Genomic DNA, 15,399 nt, shown 5'->3' on the forward strand with positions numbered 1-15,399 from the left:
AAGAAACGTGGAGCCTGGTAAGTGTTCCTCTGCTTCTCTAACCCCTTCCAAGCCGCGATGTGGCCATGTGTTCTCAAACGGGTACCATTTTATGCTGTTAGTCCATCGGCTACTCACCAGCCAAGCACACATGCCATTGTTCAAATAAAGGCCTTAACATCACAGCTTTAATTATTTAAGAACAACAACAACGAAAAAACTGATTTTTGTTTGCTGTCTCTTTACTACAAACTGGACAAATCACAAAGGCGGACGCATACGGCTACTTCAAAACTGTCCCAGTGAAGTCAGTAGCACCGTAGCAAGACGTGGATGGCAGGGTGATGAAGAACCTGAGCTTCGAGGGAACAGGAAGCAGAGACCCTGATGTCCTATAGATATTTCCAAAGCAATAAAAGCGAGAGAGAAAGGGAGAGAGAGAGAAAACACACAATGACAATGTATGTCAAAACAGTGGAGTCAAAGTGTATATTTCAAAAGGTTAGGAAGAAAAGGGCAGGCACTGTATATAGAAATTTTCAGTCATGTTTTCAAATCACTCGTGGGATAGAGGTGCTGAAAGACCTGTAGGCCGGGGATTTATGCATAATCGGATCATTCAAAAACACAGAAATGGCTGCCAGAGCAAAGTACAATGTTCACTTTTGAAATCACAAAAAAAGCTTTGTTTTAAGCAGGCTGAATTGACTGAAGTTTAGTTTCAGTGAAGCATGTTTTTGCTTTGGGTGTCATTATTTAGTTTGGCATCCTTGCCAAGGAAACCTTTTTCTTACTTCGACTGTTGTTTTTCTTCTGCTGCTACAACTGTGAAAGTGGAGGCAAGATCTCGATGCTACATATTTAAATGAGAGCTGGCTCCCTGTTTACCTTTGATTCTGTTGAAGGGAGTGGGGGAGCATGGGGTCTTGATTGCTTGCCAGGACTTGTAAGGCTGATAGATGTGTGCCTTGTCTCTTGAATAATCTGGAAAATCAAGTTTAGCTGGTTTGATCAAAGGGTTTGCAAGTCAGTTGAGAACACTCGCATGCAATAACTATAGATACTGTATACATCTACCAGCCAAAGGCCAAGAAGCTAATAGCTTTGCCAGAGATAAAGGATTATGTATGTTATGCTTGTGAATTCCAAAGGAAGGAATTCTCCATTCTAATATTGATGGCGAAGGTTCGTACTGGTGAGACAGTCAGACAAACAAAATACTCTAAATCTTAGAGACTTAAGTCATGATGAAAAACTTTTAAAATCCTGCTGCTATCTGCCCATTTAAATCCGGTGTGGAGTGAGGGAATAAACCACACACTTCCTACTGACGGTTCAAGAGAGAGGAGGGTACTTTTAAATAGTTGCGAGTTGAGGTTTCCTCATGTTTTTTGGAGTCCTTTTTCTTCTGACGCTTCCAGCCGCAACACCTGTAGAGACCACTGTGACAGAGATCGGGACAGAAAGGGACCGGCAGGCATTCTCTTTCAGGCATCCTCCTTTGGGGCAAACTGGTCACGTGGGAGAAGCTTGATTTCTCTGTCAAGAAGTGATTCCCGACACCAGAAAACTGCATGTGGTGATGTGAGAAATTAGAACAACTTACACCAAAAAGGATTCGTCAGATCACTGCATCTGGTCTGTCCTGTGCCTTAACCATCCGACCAGGTCTCAAGTATATTTCAAGTCCCACGCTTTGATTTTGACTTAGTTCACTTAAAAGACACCAAGCATCTCCCTCGGCAAAATTACAGTCTGATCGTACTGACTACACCTTCAGCCGGTATTTCCCATTTTTTAAGATAATACTAAGTAACTCTCTAAAAAGTGAACCACTCATTGCCCTCGTGCGAGTGAAGACTATAGTGGATACCTGCAAGAGACAGTCATTTTGACTGATTACGATTTCCTAATACAGACACTGTTTCAGTTACTACTGCGAAGGCCCATGAAACGACTGTTGGGGAAAGCTTTAAAACAGACACACACACTTGGCACACTGACCTGGCATTAAGCTAAATTACAGGTACAGTGGTGACATATGTAAACGAATCTGCCAGTACAAGTTACCAAATGTTATGTGCAGTGCACGATAATAGGCAATGCATTATTCGAGTTTTGTACTAATTAAAGAACTACTTTGTTGCTAAGAATCGGTGTATTAAAAACATACATTCTTATTAACTGCGTTCCCAAGAGTTAGAAAGATGAGAGGTGGATCTCAGGTTTCAAGGACCTATTATTAGGTTCTCAAAGTATTTTCTTAATCGCATGCATTTTTGAAGAGAAAGCTCTGAGTCCATATCACATAAACAAGGTCTGATTGTGGGGTTTTAAATGGCTATCTTGGGGTTTTCTTCTTTCCACGTTGTTTTTCCTTTTCACTCCACCAAATTTCATTTCTCGGAATCAGAACCTGAACCAAAGTTAAACATCATAAAGAAATTTGCTCAGTAAAACCGGACTTTTATTGGCTGAAAAGCATTTTTACAGTGTAATCTGCATTTTTGTAAGTCCTTGTGGAAAATCCCCTCTGATCGAGTGGTGCTTAAAACTTAAAAACACACATTGCCCATGAAGCTTTCATAATTTGACAGAAGGGGACAGAGGGGAAAAAACTGGTATATCTGACCCACCAGTCTGTTATCACCAAAGAACAAAAAGACTGCTTTTAAGGACCACCCCACAACCTGGGCGGACCCTGGGTCACCCAGGCCAGCCCCTGGATCTGGGGGCGATGCCTGCTCTCTGCCCAACAGTGAAACACCGACAGAGCCGACAGCTTTCCCATCTCTGCTCTGAGGACTCCTTCCCAGATTCTGTGTCTCCCCACCATTTCTTCCCTGTCACACTGCCTGGGTTTTGGCTCATATTCTCTCCATCTTCTCAGAGCTCCCCAGTGTTCACTCTCACCCCCAAACCAAGTTTCTCCGTTAACACATTTTGTTTTTTACTGCTCAAGGCTCGGTTCTTTGAATAACTTCATCAGAGAGGTTCTCTTAAGCCCCCCTCTCCCCCCTTCCTTTTCTCTCAACCTCAAATGGCTGAGACAAAAGCCCCCTGTCCATTTCCCTGATAGCACATTATCCCCTTAATCCATACTCTAGACCTTCCCTTTCTCTTGTTTTCTGGCTCATGCATGCTAGAGACTCGGCCACATGAGAGGGGATCCAGTGTCGCTCTCATTTGCACTTTGACAGGCTTTCTTGAGTGGATGAGAATGACGTGAAATCACAGCTGATTTGCCAGAAAGTTTGTACTCCCATGATAGCACAGAACATACGAACATTCTGAATCATGTGTGCATGGTGGAAAAAGTTTGAGAGCCATCGCTTGCTCGTTTTTACTAGATTCCCTATTTTCAATTCTTTGCTCTTATTGAAGATGGTTTTCCTGGTTTTCTATTTTCAGGTCCTTCTTGGTACCTCTGAGGCTCTTGATGGCCTTCCATCAAGTGGTTTCTGATCTCCTCCCTGCTAAAACAAAAGAAAACTAAGCACACCCACCACTTGCTCCCATCCCATCCCTCTCTTTTCAGTTGGTCCCTCTCTTCTCTCGCTCACCCCAATTTCTTCTCTTCCTTTGACCACTTCCAATCTTCATCCTGTCCCATTATTTTCGAAACTGCTTAGAGATCTCTGACAGTCTCATAATCAAATTCGCTGTGTCCTTTTTTTGCCATCTTCATCATCATCCCTAGAGATTAATGCTTTTCATAAATACGGATTGGCACGAACAGTAATGTCTCCTCTTGACGTTGCTGCCTGGTTTCTCCCTGCTTTCATTCCCATAGCATCATCGATTCATGCTCAGTTTTCTTTCCTCAATAGCCTTCTGACTCTATGCTCATCACTCTAGCACCTTCCTCTATGAACATTCCTCCTCCCTCTGTTCCTGACCCTAGCCCCACCTTCTTGAACTTTGTCAAGAGGTTTTCATTTCCAAATTGCTTTCTTCACTCTCTTTCATCCCCCTTCCTCTCTTGCAGGTTCTGCTCCATGCATCCCCTTTCCTCCCAAGCTCTCCTCCTTTCTCCTCTTATTTAGAATCCAACACGGAGGGGAGCCTGGGTGGCGCAGTCGGTTAAGCGTCCGACTTCAGCCAGGTCACGATCTCGCGGTCCGTGAGTTCGAGCCCCACGTCAGGCTCTGGGCTGACGGCTCGGAGCCTGGAGCCTGTTTCACACGGAAAAAACCATCATAACTGCAGACTTACCAACACTCAGAACAGCAAGAGACAAAAGCAAAGATGTAACTTTTTTTTCTCTTTAGAAAAAACCCTTTCTGAAGAGCTTCCCCAATATAGTTGGCAGCAAAAGAATTTTTTTTTCTTGAAATTGTCACTTAGAGTAACTTGTGACACTTCACAATCGTTTTTTTTTTTTTTTCCAGAGACACACCAACTATGTCTTCCAGAACATCTGCCCTTACAGATTTGCCCTTTTTCTGAGTGATTCCTCAGTGATTTGGCATTGGGTGGAGGACCAACGGTTCCTTTCAACACACACTTGGGTCTATCTCATAGCAGGATCTATTCACTCATGAATTGACTTACTCTTGAAAGCTAATTGTCAATTTTCACATAAGCAATGTCTTTCTAATAATAACTATAATCCATAGCTTCCTAAGTAGTATATGCCCCAATTAGGCATCAATTATCTTACTAAAATACTGACTCTTAGAATTTTTTAGAAAAGGTTCACGTTGTTTTATATTAAAACATGTTTAAAATTTTTCCAATAAAAACTTTGAGCCCCTCACCAAACAACACACTTTATTTTTAGTCAGACATATCTGGAGTGTAAGTTAAAGACTTAAGTCCACAGCTAGTACAGGGTTTAAAAAATAAAACAGGAATGTCTTACAGACTTCTGAAACTTAACGTGTTCTAAACTGAGTCATTATTTTTCCCCTAAATTTAATCCAATTCTAAGACCATTTCTATGCAAATTCTTCCCATATCTTTACCTTAAACCCTATGTTCTTCCTGAGCCACAGATGGGGATTCTAGCTGCCTACTGCCCACCTCCACCTAAAACTACCCTTGCAAACAGTGAATCCAAAATGAAGCCCACCTTCCAATCTGCTCCTCATATGGATGTAGCTTACAAGAACTCCAAGCGTGGTCTGATCCACATGCTATGGAGGTACCAAGAATGGAGACACATATGCCCTCCAGGAGGTGGAGGAAGGCTCCACCGGGATATGGTTTTTAGGGCTGAGTCTTAAAGAAAGAACAGAAAATCCCTGGCAGGTAATTTAGGCATGACAAAAGAACATGACTGAGACAAAAATCACAAGACCCACAAGGCCCCTGGTTCATTTCCATTCCCACTGTGTATACTCTGGTTCCTGTCTCCATCAAGGCTTCACTTGGCTCTGGCCTCTACCTCAGTTCCAGTATCTTTCCTCTCCCACAGAGATCCCTCTCTATCAGGACTCCATGCTCGAGTCAAACTTAAATACTTTCCATCATAGTGCTCCTCTACTTGGAAAGCCCTTTGTTCCCTCTCTGTCTGAAGAAGTTCTACGCACCATTCATCTCTGTGAACCCCTCCTGAATCCTCTGGGCAAAACGAATGGCACTTTCTTTTATACTCTCGTTGGCAGCATTTGTCACAGCCAGACCTATGTTAGGTTTAGTTGTGTTCTCGTCCATCTCCTCCACTGGACTGTAAACTCCTTGAGAACAGGGACCATGTCTTACTTATCTGTGCCTCTCTAGTGGTGCCTAACACAGGGCTTTGCATGTGGTAGGTTCTCCATTATTACCTATTGAATTGAACTGAGTAAATGGTTACTGAATGAAAAAAATAACACATAATTCCATCTATATAATTAGAGCTAAGCTGATACAGGTGGGTACTATGCAATTCTTTTTGTTTCCAAGTCTCAACTTGCGGTTGAATCATTTGTAGATTTCCTGACAGATTATTTTTTATATTACTAGGATTTAGTGGTATAAAAATATGATCTAACAATTTGACTTACTGTAAAAGTAGTTCCTTAATTTTGTAATCTATGTACAGTAAAGGTTGTAGCTGTGCATTATTCTTCTATGTTAATAAGCAAAACAATTAGTTTTAGGGTGAGGCATTTTTTCCCTCTTGCCTCTTGATGTCAGCCCTTTAAACTCAAAAGAAACTATTTTATTCCTACATAAGGTGATAAAAATTACACTACAGAGGAATCTTGTGCTGCATTTATTTTATGGCCCCACTAAAACAAACGTTCAACAGTCTGCATGTAAACTGAATGTTTTGGTACAGATGGTCATATCTTGCACTAAATCTTCAACAACTTAAACTTTTCTGCCGTGAGTAAAGCCATAATAATAATATTGTTTCTATGTGACTGTAGCTGATTGGAAGTGAGTAAAATATTAGGGAAGTTTGATTTACCTTGGCCCATTTCCGTGGTGGGGACGGTGACAATCTGACTTCTCAGCTCTTCTATTTGGGGACATGTTAATAGGTTAGGGCCACTTGAACCAATGGGACATTTTTAGCCACTTAACTCTGACTGTAGCCTTACAGGTAAATCCTTTGTTGTGCCTGAGCCACATAGATGGTGATTTCACTTAGATCAGCCCTATGACTATGTGAAGACCTGGCAAATATTTATCTTCACATTCTATGTTATGGTAAATGCTTTTAATACTTCGAAAGAAATCACATGCAGCTAGTTCCAAGCAGAAATCTAAAAGATTGATAAGCAAGTCTTCTTTAACTAAACATCGATTAAAATATGGACTTTAGTTTGGAAATCCTTTCTCTGTTTCAAAGATTGAAGAGGGTCCTTTTGCTCATTGAATTATGCCAAAAAATAATGATCAAAATGCCTGGCAAACTAACCTAAGAATTTAATACATTCAAGTGAAGAACTATGCTACAGACTTTAAAAATATAATTCGGATGTTTCAATCACAGTGTACTGATTTTAATCAAAACTATTGGCCCCTATTAATCCTGTCCTATATATCTGACATAAGTCTTAATCTACTCTGCTTGAAATATCAAATATTTTAGTTTACCTATAAAAATAATGTTGTCATTAAAAACAAGCTTCTTCAAGTATATCTTCTATGCCTGGGGTTAATCCTGATGTGTTCAAAAATCAAAGAAAAGAGCAAGGGAAAAACAATAGGAAGTTTCAGTCGAGAAGCAGTATTGACAGGGCCACAGATTTGAGTGTGGGGAGTATGGGCAAAAGCTGAAAATGGTGGACTGCAGAGTGATGGAAAAAAATCACTGGCTTTGCAAGTGGTAGAACTGGGTTTGAGTCTTTGCTCTGCATCCCACTGAGCTCAGCACCCAAGTCTATGCTAAGCCTTCAAGCAAATGACGTGAGCTCCATGAGCTTCCACTTAAGAGATTCAGCACTTATAAAGTATTTTACAAATGCAAGATGAAAAATTGTTATTAACAATGTTATTAATGATCATATTAAAATATGCTCGTGTTCAAAATCCTCCAGGGACCTCTCTTTGTGCTTACAATAAAATCTAAACCCATCATGATCTACAAACAATGACAAGATCTGGGACCTGCCCACTCTTCAGCATCACTTCTGTTTTTCCCTTTTCTTCAGCCATACTGACCCCCTTTCCCTACACTGCACATATTCCAAGCTGAAGTGGGTCATCTGTACTTTATATTCCCTCTGCAATCGATCTCTCCTTCAATCTCTCCCTCTCTTTCAATCTCTCTCCCTCTCTCAATCTCTCTCTCTCTCTCCCCGCCTCCCCCTCAACAGCAACTAGAAAAATCTTCAGATCTCATCTCAAACATCTTAGAAAGGCTTTCTTTAACCACTTTATTTAAAGTGAGATCCCAATGCTTCCCTGGCTAACATATCCTATTTATATCCACTTACTACAATCTGAAATGACTTTGCTTATTTTTTCTGTTGTTGTTATCTATTGGCTCCTGTATCATCAATTTACTACTCTACTGCATCATTCTCACTGAATAACTCTCATTGAACAACAAAACAAAACTTTCTGACTTTGTATCTTTTTTTCAATGGTTGCTTCCCTCTCCTGTAAAACACACTGAAAGGGTTCTATGCTTGTTAGCTCTATTTTCTTCTCTCTTGTTCTTCTTTCGACTTATTTCAGTCAGGCCTTCATCCCCCACCATTCCATGAAACTGCTCTTATCAGTGTCACTAATGACCCCACATCACCAAGTCCAATGGACAGTTCTCAACCGCCATCTTCCTCTGGTCAATAGCACTTGACGACATTGCCTCCTCCATAACATGCTTTCTCTCCTTGGCCACCTAGACTTTATTTGTTCTTAGTTCTCCTATACCCTCACAGGCTGGTCCCCATCTCCTTTGCTAGATCTCCCCCATCTTGGAAATTGTAAAGCTGGGCTCAATCTTCAGAAGACCCTTCTATCTACACTCACTCCAGAAGTCACCTTATTCAGTCCAATGGCTTTAGTGCTATCTCTGTGCTTTTGCATTAGCATCAGATCCCTTCTCCATAGGAAGTCTTAATTTTCTAGAAAGGCTCTGTCACCCACAAATAGTTGTTTCTAAGCCTAATGTTATTTGGCAAAGAACAACCTTATTATTTAGGCAGTCAATAGTGTGGTTCCCTACTCTTGTAGAAACACAGATTTTTAAAATGTAATAAAGACCTCAGTGAGCACTTAGCCTCTCTTTGTTATTTTACACAAGGCACTTGAGATATTGAGAAATCAAATGACGTGTCATAAGATACACAATCACACAGATCTGAGACTGGAATCCAAGCTTTCTGATTCTTCTGATTCCTAAAGCAATGTTCCTCTGATATCCAACCGTGTCCAGGTTCTTAAACGAAAATGTGTGCCTCAACATCAAGTATCACAGAACTTCAAAGCTAGCCGTGACCTTAATCATCATCATTTCAGCTGTATTCCTTTGTAAATGGAAAACGATTGCATAGGACCCCACTGCCATTTAAGGCGGAAGAAACATCTCCTATTGCCAGTTACAGACTTGGACCTTCAGGCACAAAGAACGAGTAAATGACAGCTTTCTTGAAATGCAGTCCTTGCTCTTAAGCCACTATTGATCTAAATTCTGCCTTCTCTTTTATTTGTCTTTCTTCATCATCCCAGGGTATTTTTCTCTTCTCATTCATTATTACTAAGGGTTATTTCATCTGCTATTCTTTTGAAGCCTTGCCATTCTGAAATGTCACATGTAATCGTATTTATTTTGGCTTGACCAGCAGATTCTCTTCACGATGGCCAGTCCCACCCTAAGATTTTGTTCGCTTGGTTGAGTTGTCAACCTAGGATGTTTGATGATACAATGCTGACATATTGCCTATTTATAGGCTGTCATGTCACTTTCTAATTGGTTGGTTTGAAAATAACAATTTCTTACTCTCTGGATCACTTCCACTGTTTCAATGTTCTTTCTGGGCAATGCCACTGATTGTTGACTGATATTGAAACACTCTGAGCTGTTGTACTCTACTAGGCTTTGTTTCTCTCTTTGTTTCTTCCTAATCTCTCACAGCTCCACCCGATCAGGAAATGCCAAGTTTCCCTGCCTTCACAATGTAGGACAGTCCATCACTGAAAGCAACCTTGTTCCCTAGTACCATTTTACCTTGAATTTGCTATTGTACTTGTTAATTTATCTGAAAATTCTTTGATGAGGTGCCGACATCATCATGACTTATGGCGGGTTAATATAGTTGGCCAGGTCCTTGCTCACCCTACAGTATTGGACGTGATGTTTGTTGTTCTTTTACTACTCTAAAGATGGCCAAAATACCATGATTCTTTCTTAGAACTTCCCTCATTTTCCTTGTGTGGCCTCCTGTTTTTTCAGTTTCAATTTGGAGACAATTCCCAGTTTCATTTTCAAATTTCATTTTTTTCCAAGGCCAATGCAAGTCCCAGTTCAAAATACCTATTTCTATACCCACCAGTTTTTCCTTTCTTCTTATCTAATAAGTAGGGATATCCCAGTTCCTTGCCTTTTTCCCATTCTATCATCTCTCTGAGATGATCCCCTCTTCCTCATGTTTAAGTTCCCCCATCGATTGTTCTGTCTCTTCTACCTTCCAAAAGCATCTTGAAAGCCTATCTGCTTTCCTGCTGCCTACAGTTTGCTTCTTTTGATGGCCAAACTTCTCACCTGTCACCTTCTACCCTTTCTGCCTTGATCTCACCTCACCTTGGACTCCCAACCCATACTGTTCTGAAATAGCCTATTGAAAAGTTAGGGATGGCATCTGTATCGATAACTGCAGTCTCAGTCCATCTGGTAGGCACCTTTGTGGTGTCACCTGCAGGTCAGACCCGGCACACCAGGCTGCATCTTCCTCCTCTATGGTGTGTTTTTATCACATCCCTTGGATTCTCCTTCTAGTCTGCTGGTTTTTCACCTGCCTTCTTTGCAGGTTCCTTTCTTGCTCCTCTAGATTCTCCCAGCGGTAGCCCTGCCCTCTGAGCCTCTTTCACTGTACCTCAGCAATTTTATTTTACATCCTAACTGGGAAACAATGTATCAAAAACCAAGCCCCACCTTTCCCCTCTGAAAACTGGCTGCCCTCTCACACTTTTCTATTATAAAGATCACCATTTCCTGAGTCAGAGAATCATAAACTTTCAGAAGTCTCTATGTAAATTTCCCCTTACCTTTAGTCCCTTAATCCATTTTCAATCAGACATGAAGTCCTATTTTTCTTCTGCGCAAAAGCTTTTAAATCTAACCGTCTCTTGCTGTTGTTTTCAATCCCTGTTATTGCCATTATAATTTGGATATTTAATTGCTCATGATAGATTTAATGTAATAGCTTCCTAAGCACTGTCCTTGCCTGTAACTCCATCCCCCTCCCCAGTCCTTTTTTACCACAGTCATTTTTTTACATTATTATCCTAACATGCTTTTTTATGGCAGCTTTCATGATGTCACTGAACACATCAAAACCCATCCCTGGTTACCTATGGACACACATGGTTCACATTCCTTCATTTGCCATTCACTAAATAGCACTTTACCAAGCAATCTATGCATTATGTCAGTTAGTACATGTGCACACACACACACACACACACCTCTAAGGAATAACCATTATTAGCCACATCTTATAAAGGAGGAAATTGACGATTAGCAAGATGCTTTCTTGCCCAAAGAAAATTGGTGAGAACTGTTCTAGGATTCAAACCCAAGACTCAGAAGCGGCTCTTAATATCTAAGATAGATTGTCTTTACCCTTGGACACCAACCTACTTTTTGGACTGCAATTCTCCATTTCTCCTTTCCACAAAAACAAACTGTCATGTCTCTATCTTTGTATTCCCTTCCTCTCCATCTATACCAACTCTATGGAACCCATCCTAAACCGCTTGGACCCACATAACTTTCTTTCCCTCTTGGACATTTACTGTTACCATCATCCCTTTGGTCTTCAACCATAAATTGCTTGGTGTCTCGCAATGTTGGCTTGTATTACTATCCCACTCTAGTCTGTCAGATAATGTATATTGACATATATGTCTCATCAACTACATTGGAAGGAAAGAACCTTTTCTTATATGTTTTTGGACTTACTTCTCAACTTTTTTAACCCCAACTCAATAATTTGCTCACAGCATATGTTTCTTACGTGGGTAATGATACAATTTGGCTTAATGCCTACTATATGCATCGCAATGTATGTTCTTTCTTTCTTTAAAATTTACTGTTATTTTGTGGGTTATTGACAGGCATTTATGCACCTCATTTATGGTAAATAGTTTAGCTTTTGATGATGTTTATATTTCTTTATTTTTTTCAGCTTTATTGAGGTTTACTAGGCAAATAAAAATTGTATACATTTCAGGTATACAATGTGACGTTTTGATATGCAAATAATTGTGAAATAATTACCACAAGCAAGCTAATTAACATATCTAGTTATCAACTCACATAGTTACATCTTTGTGTGTGGGGGGGAGAACAATCACGATCAACTCTCTCGGCAAATTTTGAGTATACAATACAGTATTATTCACTATAGCCACCATGCTGACTGCTAGATATCAAGAACTTATTCATTCCTTATAACTCAACCTTTGTACCCTTTGACCAGCATCTCCCCTATTTTCTCCAGCAATCTGGTCTTCACAGATGATATGACTCCTTCATTTGTAATCTTGTGGCTCAATAGAGTATAAATTTGAAACTGTAAATATTTCCTATGGAAGGCACAAGGTGGAAAACATCCAAATAATATGTTAATTCCACACCAAGCATACCAGATCTGATTTACTATCCTCTAAATTTTATAATCTAAAAAATGTACTATTATTATTGTATCTTTCAATTTAGATCTCCCTTATTCCCTAATGTGAAAGTAAGAAGAAATGAAGTCTGTTACAAGCATTAAAAACTTATTGGGGTGAAAAGAAATCACAGTAGACAGAGAAGTAAAATAAATACGCAATATTTTATCTCTTTTCATTTTCCTTTGATTGGTTTCAAAAAAATTTGTTATTTCAGAGGGGGAATCAGCTACAAAGAAATTCTGAATGATGATAAAGCAGTGTCTTGAAGGTGACTGAAAAAGAAGCTGTGTCCAGGGGCTATAGTCAACTAAACTGAACACCCCCAGTAAATATTACCTGAAAATATTTCTCTTTTTTCCAGCTTTATTGGTATAATTGACAAATACAATTGTGTTTATTTAAAGCATACAACATGATGATTTGGTAAATATATAAATTGTGAAGTGATTATCATGATCAAGCTAATTAACACATCCATCATCTCATGTAGTTACCTTTGTGTGTGTTTGTGTGTGTGTGCACCGAAAATGCTGAAAACCTACTTTCCTGGCAAATTTCAAGTATATAATACAGTATCGTTAACTACAGTCACCATGCTGTACATTAGATCTTCAAAACCTACTCATAACTGAAAGACTGTACCCTTTACAAACAAATCCCCATTCCCACCCCCCCCCCCCCCACACACACCCCTCAGCCATGGGCAACCACCATTCTACTCTATGAGTTTGATTTTTTTTTTCTTTTTGCATTCCACGTATAAGTGATACCATGCGGTATTTGTCCTTCAATGTCTGGTTAATTTCATTTAGTATAATGCCCTTCGGGTTCATCCATGATATCATGGATTTCCAAATGGCAGGATTTTTTCCTTTTTTATAGCTAGAAAATAGTCCATTTTATACTACATTTTCTTTGTCCATTCATCCATCAATGGACACTGAAGTTATTTCCATGTCTTGGCTATTGTGAATAATGCTGTGATGAACCTGGGAGTGCAAATATCTCTTTAAGAAAGATATCATTCCACTGGGTATATACCCAAAAGTGGGATTGCTAGAACATATGGTGGCTCTATTTTTAATTTTTTGAGGAACCTCTGTACTATTTTCCACAGTGGATGTACCAGTTTACATTCCCACCAGTGCACTAGGGTTCCCTTGTTTCCATACCCTTGCCAACACTTATCTCTTGTTTTTTTAATAATAGCCATTCTAACAGGTATGTGGTGATACCTCATTGTGGTTTTAATTCACATTTACTAACGATTATTGATGTTGAATATCTTTTCATGTATCTGTTGGTCATTATATATGTCTTTTTTGGAAGATTGTCTACTCGGGTCATTTTGAAATCAGACTATTTGATTTTTAGCTATTGAATTGTGGGAGTTCCTTATATATGTTGGATACCAACCCCTTATCTAATAGTTTGCAAATATTCTCTCCCATTCCATAGGTTCCCTCTTCATTTCTGTGGACTATTTCTTCTTCTGTGAAGAAGCTTTTCACTTTGATATAGTTCCACTTGTTTATTTTTGCTTCTGTTGCCTTTGCTTTTGGTGTCAAATATCTGTGTTCTTTTGCAGCTCGTTGAGCTTCCTTCAAACAATGATTTTGAATTCCTTATCCAGGAAGCTGTAGGTTTCATTCCTTTGAGGTCAGTTACTGAAAAGTTATTGTGTTCATTTGGTCATGTCTTGTTTCCTTGATTTTTCATGTTTCTTGCTGATGTCTGTACATTTGTTTGAGTAGTTGCCACTTTCCAACTTTATGAATTGGTTTTGGTAAGTAAAGACCTTCACCTGCAGGTAAGTGTGAGGATGCTGGCTGGGTTGTTTGTAGCAGTTCCCACTCTGGGAAAGGCCCAGTGGTGTAGTCTCTGTGCAGATCTGTCAGCTAATGTCAGTGTTGGCAATGATTGCAAGGGTCCTCAATGTTAAAACTGTGGGTGTCCACAGAAGGAGCTAGGGCGGTTGGGGTCTTTGGTTATGAAAGCTGCTGGAGACCAACCGATCTCTTTTTCTCCTACAGTGAATGTCAGGGCCTCAGGAAATCCCTGTAGGGGCTGGGTCTGGCTCACTGACACCATAGCTGTGGTGGTGGCACTGGCATCTGATGCATGGGTATCCACAGAGCAGCCACAGAGCTGGGGTTTGGAGTGCAAGTGCACATGAAGTGACAGCAACTCCAGGCTCTGGAGCACTGGCTGGCCTCCGGCAGGGGTAACTCTGATGCCTGACATTGAGCCACTGTTTGGAGTGCCTGTGCACACACAGCAGCCACAGAGCTGGAGTTGTGAAACGGGGGTGCCTGTGCAGCAGCTGTGGCTCTGGGATCCAACGTGTGCACAGGGTTTTGAGGCACAGCCCAGGTCCCAGAGTGGCAAAAGAGCGGCTTGTTTTAGAGAACATACCACAGCAACTCCTCCTCTGGGGAATTTTCAACTGTGGCGGTTGCTGGTTACCTCAGCGCCAAAAACTGCCAGTGTCCTTTGAAGAGCAGGCCACTGGGGTCTGTGCCAACAAATACCACCAGGTTCTCCTCTGTGAAAGCTGTGGGGAGTCTGGCTGCCGTGTGGGCTCAGTTGCGGCGCTGCCCAGAGTCCTCTGCAGAGCAGGCTACCGGGGCCATTATGGTACGTGCTGTGCAACTGATATTGATTACCCCATCTTCTTGGTCCCTAGCCACCTCCGGATATCTCAGCTAAGCTCATCTCTCAGTGATCCTTTCTGTGCGGTTATTATCCTTTTTTCTTTTTCTTTTCCTTTTTTGTTTTGGCTCCATCATGTTGCTCTAAGTCCTTGGTTGGACTCTTGAGCCCTCCCAAGGCTATTTTCTTTTGTGGGTAGCTGTCTAATATTGTTCTTTAGGGGGCAGGGAGGGAGGGGGGATGAAGGCTGGTATCTCCTACTCCATATTGCTGACACCAACTACAAAAATCTTTCTTTCAACACAGTTTGATCTATTGATTGGTTAAGAAATTGTCTAACCAAAAGAGGGAATTAGTCATATCTTCTAACTGCCTTTATTTCATTACCACTCTTTCCTCACTCATTCATTCACTCACTCAACTCTGTCCCAATTTCTCTATCCTCTCTATCTTTACTCACTTCAAGACTTCCTCTTTGTTTACTTGAAT

The 15,399-nt window shown here is 40.6% G+C and overlaps 2 long non-coding RNA genes across 2 annotated transcripts in view; both read right to left on the reverse strand.

Moving 5' to 3' along the window:
* Nucleotides 1–200: 200 nt before the first annotated feature.
* Nucleotides 201–2,146, reverse strand: LOC131484617 (uncharacterized). The gene is made up of 2 exons (XR_009248344.1): nt 868–2,146; nt 201–371 (listed from the first exon to the last, which is right to left on the reverse strand). It is a non-coding gene; the product is annotated as an uncharacterized LOC131484617 (long non-coding RNA).
* Nucleotides 2,147–2,415: 269 nt separating this feature from the next.
* LOC131484608 (uncharacterized) overlaps nt 2,416–15,399 on the reverse strand; it is a 41,177-nt gene continuing 28,193 nt past the window's right edge. The window contains exon 6 of the long non-coding RNA XR_009248340.1: nt 2,416–3,452. This is a non-coding gene — a long non-coding RNA (uncharacterized LOC131484608). The remainder of the gene's footprint in view (nt 3,453–15,399) is intronic.

The sequence above is a fragment of the Neofelis nebulosa genome, chromosome 1 (genome assembly GCF_028018385.1).
Source record: "Neofelis nebulosa isolate mNeoNeb1 chromosome 1, mNeoNeb1.pri, whole genome shotgun sequence".
In the NCBI taxonomy this organism is placed as follows: Eukaryota; Metazoa; Chordata; class Mammalia; order Carnivora; family Felidae; genus Neofelis; species Neofelis nebulosa.